The sequence below is a fragment of the Dama dama genome, chromosome 9, assembly GCF_033118175.1.
Source record: "Dama dama isolate Ldn47 chromosome 9, ASM3311817v1, whole genome shotgun sequence".
Classification (NCBI taxonomy): Eukaryota; Metazoa; Chordata; class Mammalia; order Artiodactyla; family Cervidae; genus Dama; species Dama dama.
This window is the reverse complement of record NC_083689.1, coordinates 104,833,328-104,844,330: the sequence shown is the minus strand read 5'-3', so window position 1 is coordinate 104,844,330 and position 11,003 is coordinate 104,833,328.

Sequence of the window (11,003 nt, the reverse complement as noted above, 5' to 3'; positions counted from 1 at the left end):
GGGCTTTTCCAATGAGTCAGCTCTTCACATTAGGGGGTCACAATACTGGAATTTCAACTTCAGAATCAGCCCTTTCAATGAATTTTCAGGGTTGATTTCCTTTAGGATGGACTGGTTGGATCTCCTTGCAGGCCAAGGGACTCTCAAGAGTCTTCTCCAACACCACAGTTCAAAAGCATCAATTCTTCGGCGCTCAGCCTTCTTTATGGTCCAACTCTCACATCCATACATGACTACTGGGAAGAAAACAAGGAAATCTTTGACCATAGGTAACTTTGTCTGCAAAGTAATATCTCTGATTTTTAATAGCTGTCTATATTTGTCATGGCTTTTCTTCCAAGGAGCAGCTGTCTTTTAATTTTGTGCCTGCAGTCACCATCCACAGTTACTTTGGAGTCCAAGAAAATAAGGCCTATATTTTATAGCTTTTATATAGTGTCTGTTCCATACCAGACCCTCTTCCAAGAGCCCTGTAACTCACACTCATGGAAATTCTCTAGATAATTAATAGCAGGATCCCTATCTTTTTTGGGGAAAAGATACGTGAAAGAATTGAGTGGCTTGCGAAGTTCACATGATTCATACCCGTGTGGTCTCTCCTCCTCCCTGTATCACACTTCTTCTCAAGTACCTAATCAAATATTAAACTTTTCTTGGACTTCCCGAGTGTTAGGTTCTCAGTCCTGTCCAACTCTTTGCCGCCCCATGGACTGTAGGCTGCCAGGCTCCTCTATCCATGGAATTCCCCAGGCAAGAATACTGGGGTGGGTAGCATTTCCCTTCTCCAAGGGGTCTTCCCAACCCTGGCATCGAATCCGGATCTCCTACATTGTAGGCAATTTCTTTACTGTCTGAGCTACCAGGAAAGCCCATTTCAAACTACTCAGTGGTAAAGAATCTGATCACCAATGTAGGAGATGCAAGAGATGCAGATTCAATTCCTAAGTTAGGAAGATCCCCTGGAGGATGGCATGGCAACCCACTCCAGTATTTTTGCCTTGAGAATCCCTATGGACAGAGGAGGCTGATGGGCTGCAGTCCGTGGGGTCTCACTCAGGTGGACATGACTGAGCAGAACCCACTAGTCTGTGCTCCTCTTAGAGAATGATGGACACGTGCACCCCAATGTTCATCGCAGCACTGTTTATAATAGCCAGGACACGGAAGCAACCTAGATGCCCATCAGCAGATGAATGGATAAGGAAGCTGTGGTACATATACACCATGGAATATTACTCAGCCGTTAAAAAGAATTTATTTGAATCAGTTCTAATGAGATGGATGAAACTGGAGCCCATTATACAGAGTGAAATAAGCCAGAAAGATAAAGAACATTATAGCATACTAACACATATATATGGAATTTAGAAAGATGGTAACGATAACCCTATATGCAAAACAGAAAAAGAGACACAGAAATACAGAACAGACTTTTGAACTCTGTGGGAGAATGTGAGGGTGGGATATTTCAAAAGAACAGCATGTATACTGTCTATGGTGAAACAGATCACCAGCCCAGGTGGGATGCATGAGACAAGTGCTCGGGCCTGGTGCACTGGGAGGACCTGGGGGAATCGGGTGGAGAGGGAGGTGGGAGGGGGGATCGGGATGGGGAATACGTGTAACTCTGTGGCTGATTCATATCAATGTATGACAAAACCCACTGAAATGTTGTGAAGTAATTAGCCTCCAACTAATTAAAAAAAAAAAAAAAAAGTAAAAAATAAATAAATAAATAAAATCACAAGAATGATGGACTTAACCGAATGCTATTCCCCCTATCAAAAGTGCTGAAATGGTTAGTTTTAGCACTGACATTGTGAAGGATTTGTTCAATAGCTGCAATCGTTGTTAGGAGAGGTCTCCTAAAACACTGTTTGAAGAGAAAAATATGGACTTTTTCATTTATGAGTCTTTCTTTTATTCCTTCTTCCCTCCCTCCTTCCCTCTCCTTCTCCTTCATTTCTTACTTTTTTTTTTTCTTCTGCTTTCTTCTTCAGGCAAAATGATTTTGGTTTTAATTATCTTTGCAATATTCTGCAAATAATATTAACTTACAGAAATTAAAAGGTGTCAGTGATAGTCATTCATTAAACTTATCATGGCTAGACAGTTCAAAAAATGTTTGTGTATGTGTGACAGATTTAAAATTCTGATTGATTTACCAATAAACTCTAGAAGTCAGAATAGCAGATATTTGAAAACTACTTCAGTTTGTTTCAGAGATTAAACTTGAAGAGTTTGCTGAGTTCAAGATTGAGCCCATTTAGTTGATTTGTTCCACAATATTGGTCATAATTCCTACCTTTATCCTGATCTCTTTAAATATAAATTTCATTTTATATCCCTTTTGGATTTTCTGAATTTTGTTGTTCTTTGTGTGTGTGTCTGTGTGTGTTAGCACTTAAAGTTGGCTCCTGGAAGGATTAGTATAAACTACATGACTATCCAAATACTAAGTCAGTATGTGATTTATCATGTTTAATCATTGAGTTCTCAATTTTTAATTAAGAGACTAACAATATATTTTCTGCAGAGTTCATTCATTCTTACTGGTAGCCAAGTTCATGCCTAAATGTTTGTCTATATCATTTTCTAATGACTTAGGCAATTCAGTAGGAACAATTATAATTTTATATCATAATTCACACTTAAATAATTTTTTTTCTCTGCTTGCTGTAGACTAAATATTACTAAAATCTTTTCTACCTGATTGATTCTTCCCTGCATAGAGCTAGCAAAAACATGGGGAAAAAGACTTCAGCTCTGCTCTGCCTCACCTCATGATTTAGAAAATCAATGGCATATCAGCTTAGTGGTCACTGATCCATGAGGTAATTGCACCTTCTAATATCTTCAGCATAAAGCCTCTGAAATGGGCAAAGCCAATGACTAGAGGATAACACTTTTTTGTTTTTTTTTTTCAATTTTGTGATCAAATTGAGAAAATAGTCATCTCAGTCCATATTTCTGAAGGAAAAATAATATTGCCTCAGATGTGTAAAGATACTATTAAGCACAGTCTTTTCATGTTAAGATTATTACTTTTCAAAAAATCTGGCTCTATTATTCACCCACACTCTATATTCACCCACCCACCACTCTATATTCACCCATAAAACTTGTGTGTATATTTCTAACCTAATTTATTAAAAAAAGCACTCTGGATTTCAGTGTGGAGAGCTGGGCACTTCATTTTGTTGTTAAATATGGTGGAACTTATCCCCACTGCTTTTGTTATGCTGCTCAGAGACATCTTAACTAACTAGATAAGAATTCCTCTTTAGGAAAGAGATGTGGGCTTAAATAAATACTAAACAAATTGAGTATTAACACACAGGGAGAAAGTAAGATTGATGATCTGACAAAACATTAATTAAAAGAAGGAACATTGCCAACGTTTTGTTGTATAATTCAATTCCACATAATTCAAAGGCAAAATTAATTTAGTTTCTTATTTGACAACAAAGAAAGAGTTTTATATTGATTATTTTTTTAAAATATGTGCTCACATGACACGGTAAAGCTCCATAATCGGAAATGTAGTTGTTTAACCTCAGAGGTTTGCATTTAAATTCCAGAAACCTACGGAGACAATAGAACACTTCTTTGAAAGGAAATGAATTCACACTTATTTCTGCAGGTTTTTAGACATACACAAACATCAAATTCCAATTTTGATATTAATTAAAGGAAATAACCCTAAAGTATTTGGCAGATTTTACTTTGAACAGTTGCCATTTTTGCACAACCCAACATATGCTGAATATTTTATATGTAAGTGATTTATTACAAAATTTACCAATGATGGTGAACACTATTTTTCAAAGTGTATTTGCCCAAATATCAGTAGTTTTAAAGATTAAATGTTGATATGTGTTATAAAGCTGAGTGTGCTTACTAATTTAATCCAGAAGAGCCTCCTTAAACTTATTCCATATCACTGTCATTTTCAAATAATTTTCCTTTCTGTAGAAGATTTCATGTAATCACTGCTTGAAAATATGTAATCCTTCTGCCTAATGAGACAGAACAAGACAAATTTTTGTTCTAAATGTATAATTGTAGGGCTTCCCCCGTGGCCCAGTGGTAAAGAATCCCCGCCTACCAATGCAGGAGACATAAGTTCAATACCTGGGTCGGGAAGATCCTCTGAGCGGGGAGGGGTGGGGGGTGGAATGGCAACCCACTCCATATTCTTATCTGGAGAATCCATGGACAGAGGAACCTGATGGGCTACAGTCCATGGGCTCACAGATGGGTTGGCAACAGCTTAGCGGCTAAACAAGAACAGCATTAAGGTATGCCAGAGCAAATACCCTCAGAATTCGAAATAGAAAGAAGCTTTGTAATTGAAGTCTGAATTTTCAACAATAATTGATTCTGAGATACTGATTACATTGGTTATGTAGCATTGTTTTTGCTTAGAAGATGCAACATCATTGAAAGACTTTGAACTTACAATTTTCTACCTTAGAAATATTGTTCCTAAACAGAGAATGTTAGAATAGAAAAGAGACTTCGAAAACAAACTCTTTGGCTCTTCTAGAAATTAAAACCAAGACATAATACTAGGTTCTGTTACTTTATGAGAAAGTGCAATACCAGGGAAGCAGAAAGAAGAGTAACATGATGCATGGAGGAAGGAAGTCAATAAGAGGCTGTGGTACTAAGCTGCTCCTTGTTGGGACCAAATGCAAGGGATGGTGTGCTCTCAGGAGACTCTTCTGAAAGTCTAGAGAATTCCTGCTCCCAAGGAAGGCATACAATGCATTTCAAATATTATTTTAGATTACTTGAACACCAGCTGTCTATTTCTTCTGTAAGAATCTTCCAAATTCTAACTCATTCACATCATCTGAAAAACATTTAGTATCAATAAAATAAAATAATTCATTAAAACTGACTGAATTGTCTTTAGTACATTGCTTTTGATTTAAAGTAATTAAATTGCCCTTCAATTGAGACACATTTTAATGCACTTTTCCAACCTGTCTTGAAGTATCTTATTGACTAAACATTATATGAAACAGATTAATGCTCCTCAAAGGTAATTAACACCAAAATGGCTGTGTGTTCATGTTATAGAACTAAAGATATCAAACTAGGCTCCTCAAAGAGAACAATGATTAAAGGAAACTTTATTATTTATTTGATTCTTCTCCTCTCCGATTTGGTTAATGTTTTATTTCAAAATGAGGGTTTCAAAGTGACATTGCTTCAAAACACAAACAAAGCAACAACAAATTCAATCAGATACACGCTGCTGTATTATGCAGGTTCCAAATGCTTAGTTACCAGCATGCTAAAAGAAGAAACCAGAATCACTGATACAGCTGAAATGAATCACACTGTTTGTTTAACATGGCAGTACAGCTATTTAGAACTAGAGTGAGAGAGATACTTTAGTTTGGACATTATTTGAAAATTGAGAAAGTTATTTTTTTTTAATAGCATAAGCCTACTGCACTGGCAGTAATAATACAAATCTCTGACAGACTGTCAAATTTGAGAATGGTACTTAAAAGCTCTGGGCTTATTTCTTTCTATAAAATGTATAAACAAATATATTTCTGAGACTGTTGAAAGTCTAAAATTGAAAGCTTTCAAAATATGTTCAGTTACCTGAATTATAACTCATTTTTCTAAACTCATAGTGCTTAAGGGGAAAACACATACCTGGGCTCACAGCCTACATGAAATTTGCAATACAAAATAAGTTAACGAGCAAATCAGTGACATAAGCCCTCTGGAAATGCTGCTTCCTGGAACAAAAGAATATCACATGATAATAATTCCAGAGAAGGACTTTGCAGTTTCACAGAAAGAACATTTAAATATGTAGGTCACTTCACTCAAAATCTGTTGGTATACCCTTACGATATTGCAGGTTCAGTTCCAGACCACCGCAATAAAGCGGGTCACACAAAATTTTTTGTTCCAGTAAATAAAGAAGTTATGCTTATACTATACCGTGGTCTACTGAGGATGTAATAGCATTATGTCTAAATCAAAATCCTGTTGTTCAGTCACTAAGTCCTGTCCAACTCTGTGACCTCCCGGACTGTAGCACTCCAGGCAACCCTGTCCTCCACTATCTCCCTGAGTCTGCTTAAGTTCAAGTCAGTGAAGTGATGCTAATGCGTATACATACCTAAAACACAATGTGCATACCTTAATTTAAAAGTGCAAAACACACAAGAACAATCACAATAGTAACATCCAAGATCATCGATCACAGATCACCAATATAATAATGATTTAAAAGTTTGAAATAGTGCCATAATTACCAAGATGTGGCAGAAATATGAAGCGACCTGTTGGGAAAATGATTCTAACACACTTGCTTGATGCTGAGTTGCCACAGATCTTCAGTTCATTGGACTTGTTTACAAAACAAAAATAGAAATACACATGTAGAAAAAATTATTATGGTTAAGCAGGAGAAAGGGAGGAAGGGATAAATTGGGAGATTGGGATCAACATATACACACTACTATATACTCAATAGATAACTAATAAGGACTACTGCTATAATACTGGGAGCCCTACTCAATTCTCTGTGGTGTATATGGGATGTATTGACATATATGGGAAAGGAATCTAAGAAAGTATAGATATATGTATATGGATAGCTGACTCACTGGGCTGTATAGCAGAAAGTAACGCAATATTGTAAGTCAACTATACTCCAATAAAAATTAAAACAAACAAACAAACAAAAATATCCTTCAATTAAAAAAAAAATTTACTAAGATCAATAAAGTAAAGCACGATAAAGCAAACTATGCCAATAATGATACTTGGCACATTTCATGTGTCATAACAGTATAAGAAAAGCAAAGATGTTCTCCATGTGAATGATTTAACTCTCTTCATTTTGAATACAAAAGAACTTGAGAATTTTCTACCAGCTCCATGATTGCTCATACCAAAAGTATAACCGTTGGGTATTTGTTCTTAATTATCAGCTCTAACTCCAATCACATTTTCATTAGTTGGGAAATGAATCTGATCAAATCAGTATTATAGTCAATGATATTTAATCCTTGCTAGAAATCTGGCATTTTGAGTTTATCTTCAAAGCATTATATTCTTCTTAAATATATGCTCGCATTTATGTTTTCACGAGCTCTATCGTAAACTATTTTGCACTTCCTATATTGCTAAAGAGTATGTTTGGTTGATTAAAGACTTTACTGTGTTCTGAAGGATACAGTACTAGATTAGTAAATGATGCAAACAAATAAAGCTCTGTATAATTGATGTCTATTGTGTCCCTTCCGTTCCTCAACAGCTGGAGAGAAATTAATAATTATTCATTCTTTTTTTCCTGAGTGATTGCTCAATGACCTTTTTTATCAGTATCAAGAGTAATGCAGTAACATATTATTCATTAAAAAATCTTGTTTGTATCTTATATTTTGATTATATTCTTTTTATACATGCCTATGATCAAACTCATTCTTTCTGCATCATTTTACATGGCAATAATGGCAGAAAATAATATATTATGTATCCAAATTCATTGTTGCTATTCAGTTGCTCAGTCATGTCTATCTCTTTGTGACTCCATGGACTGCAGCACACCAAGCTTCCCTGTCCATCACCAACTCCTGGAGCATACATAAATTCATGTCCATTGAGTCGGTGATGCCATCACACCATCTTATCCTCTGTCTACCACTTCTCCTCCTGCCTTCAATCTTCCCCAGCATTAGGGTCTTTTCCAATGAGTCAGTTCTTCACATCAGGGGGTCACAATACTGGAATTTCAGCTTCAACATCAGTCCTTCCAATGAACACCCAGGACTGATCTCCTTTAGGATGGACTGGTTGGATCTTGCAGTCCAAGGGACTCTCAAGAGTCTTCTCCAACACCACAATTCAAAAGCATCAATTTTTTGTTGCTCAGCCTTCTTTATGGTCCAACTCTCACCTTCCTACATGAATACTGGAAAAATCGTAGCTTTGACTGTATGAACCTTTGTTGGCAAAGTAATGTGTCTGCTTTTTAATATACTGTCTATGTTTGTCATAGCTTTTCTTCCAATGAGCAAGTGTCTTTTAATTTCATGACTGCATTACCATCTGCAGTGATTTTGGAGCCCCCAAAAATAAAGTCTGTCATTGTTACCATCATTTTCCAATCTATTTGCCATGAAATGACGGGATCCGATGCCATGATCTATGTATCTTAATTGCTGAGTTTTAAGTCAGCTTTTTCATTTTCTTCTTTCACCTCCATCAAGAGGATCTTTAGTTCCACTTCACTTTCTGCCATAAAGGTGGTGTCATCTGGGTATCTGAGGTTATTGATATTTCTCCTAGCAATCTTGATTCCAGCTTGTGCTTCATCCAGCCTGAAATTTCACATGTACTCTGCATATAAGTTAAATAAGCAGGGTGACAATATACAGACTTTATGTACGCCTTACCCAATTTTGATCCATTCCTTCATTCCATGTCTCCTTCTAAGTGTTTCTTCTTGACCTGCAAACAGGTTTCTCAAGAGGCAGATAGGGAGTCTGGTATTCCCATCTTTTAAAGAATTTTCCACAGTGTGTTGTGATCCACACACTCAAAGGCTTTGTTTGGTGTAGTCAATAAAGCAGAATAGATGTTTTTCTGGAACTCTCTTGCTTTCTTGATGATTCTTTGGATGTCAGTAATTTGATGTCTGGTTCCTCTGCCTTTTCTAAATACAGCTTGAACATCTGGAATTTCACGGTTCACATACAGTTGAAGCCTGGCTTGCAGAATTTTGAGAATTACTTTTCTAGCGTGTGAGATGAGTGCAATCGTGCCATTGTTTGAACAATCTTTGGCATTGCCTTTCTTTGAGATTGGAATGAAAACTGACCTTTTCCAGTCCTGTGGCCACTGCTGAGTTTTCCAAATTTGCTGGCATATCGAGTGCATCACTTTCACAGCATCATCTTTTAGGATTTGAAATAGCTCAGCTAGAATTCCATCACCTCCACTAGCTTTGTTTGTAGTGATTCTTCCTAAGGCCCACTTGTCTCTGCACTCCAGAGATAGTGAGAAATCACACCATCATGGTTATCTGGGTCATTAAGATCTGTTTTATATAGTTCTTTTGTGTATTCTTGGAATCTCTTCTTAATATTTTCTGCTTCTGTTAGGTCCATACCATTTCTGTCCTTTATTGAGCCCATCTTTGCATGAAATGTTCCCTTGGTTTCTCTAGTTTTCTTGACGAGATCTCTAGTCTCTCCCATTCTGTTGTTTTCCTCTATTTCTTTGCACTGATCACTGAGGAAGGCTTTCTTCTCTCTCCTTGCTATTCTTTGGAACTCTGCATTCGGATGGGTCCATCTTTCCTTTTCTCCTTTGCCTTTCACTTCTCTTCTTTCCTTAACCATTTGTAAGGCCTCTGCAGACAGCCATTTTGCCTTTTCGCATTTCTTTCTCTTGGGGATCATTTTGATCACTGCCGCCTGTACAATGTTACAAACCTCTGTCCACAGTTTTTCAGGCACTCTATCAGATCTAATCCCTTGAGTCTATTTGTCACTTCCATTGTTTGATCATAAGGGTTTTGATTCAGGTCATATTTGAATGGCCAAGTTATTTCCCAATTTCTTCAATTTAAGTGTAAATGGAGAAGGAAGTGAAGGGGATAACAGATGATGAGATGGTTGGATGGCATCACTGACTTGATGGACATGAGTTTGATCAAGCTCTCAGAGTTGGTGATGACAGGGAGACCTGGCACACTGCAGTCCATGGTGTCACTAAGAGTTAGACACAACTGAATGACTGTACTAACTTGGCTATAAGAGGCTTGGGAGGTCACCATTAGCCCCATCATAGATGCACCGAGCAGATGACCCACAGGCTGGAGAACAATTATATAAAAGATTTTTTCACACTGTTGCAATATCTCTAGGGCCCCAACATATTTCCCAACTTGTGCATCTGGCAAAGGGACTGAGAAATCCCAGGGAATTTGACTTTGAAGGTCAGTGGGATTTGAGTACAACATTCTTTAGGTTTTTTTTTTTTTTTTTAATAAAATATTTAACAACCCTTGGGTAGCATATATTCCACTGAAGAGTTTATCTTACACTACTGATTGCATTGATTGCATGTAAACCTAAATTAGCCACTCTTAAGGTATATTATGAGATGGTCGGATGGCATCACCGACTGGATGGACATGGGTTTGGGTGGTCTCCGGAGTTGGTGATCGACAGGGAGGCTTGACGTGCTGCAGTACATGGGGTCGCAAAGAGTCGGACATGACTGAGTGACTGAACTGAACTGAACTGAAGAAATACACAATTAAAGTATATGTAATATACTATTAATGTGCTTAAGAAAATGTAATACATAATAAAAATATATGTTAGCAAAACTTTCAAGCTGTCTGTTGTACAGGTGGTCAGTTTAGCATAATGAGTCCGACTGAAAGTGACAATCAAACCTTTATTTATTCGTTGTGATGCAGCAGGCAAGAGGCAAGAGAGAAATCTGCCAGCTTCCCAGCACTCTACTTTCTCTCACAGAAGTGTGTGTGTGGGTGTGCGCGCACGTGCGTGCATGCACGCTTAGTCGCTCAGTTATGTCTGACCTCTTTGTGACCCCATGCACTGTAGCCCGCCAGGATATCCCTGTCCATGGGGATTCTCCAGGCAAGAACACTGCCGTGGGTTGCCATGTCCTCCTCCAGGGGAACTTCCCAACCCCAGGATGGAACCCAGGTCTCCCATATTTCAGGTAGATTCTTTACAGTCTGAGCCACCGAGGAAGCCCCTCCTACAGAAGGGTACATGGCAATGATCAGATGACCTGTAGCATAGATTACAGATGGGGGAAAGAGGCCTCAGTCAATGCCACCTAATACAGAGGTCGTTGCAGAGTTATAGACAAAAAAAAAAAAACAAAAAACCCATGAGATCTCCAGTAGGCGGTGCCTGGGGGAGGAACTGATACTTGCTCCTGAGCGTCGCTAGCCTAGGTTACTGAGCATTTGACTG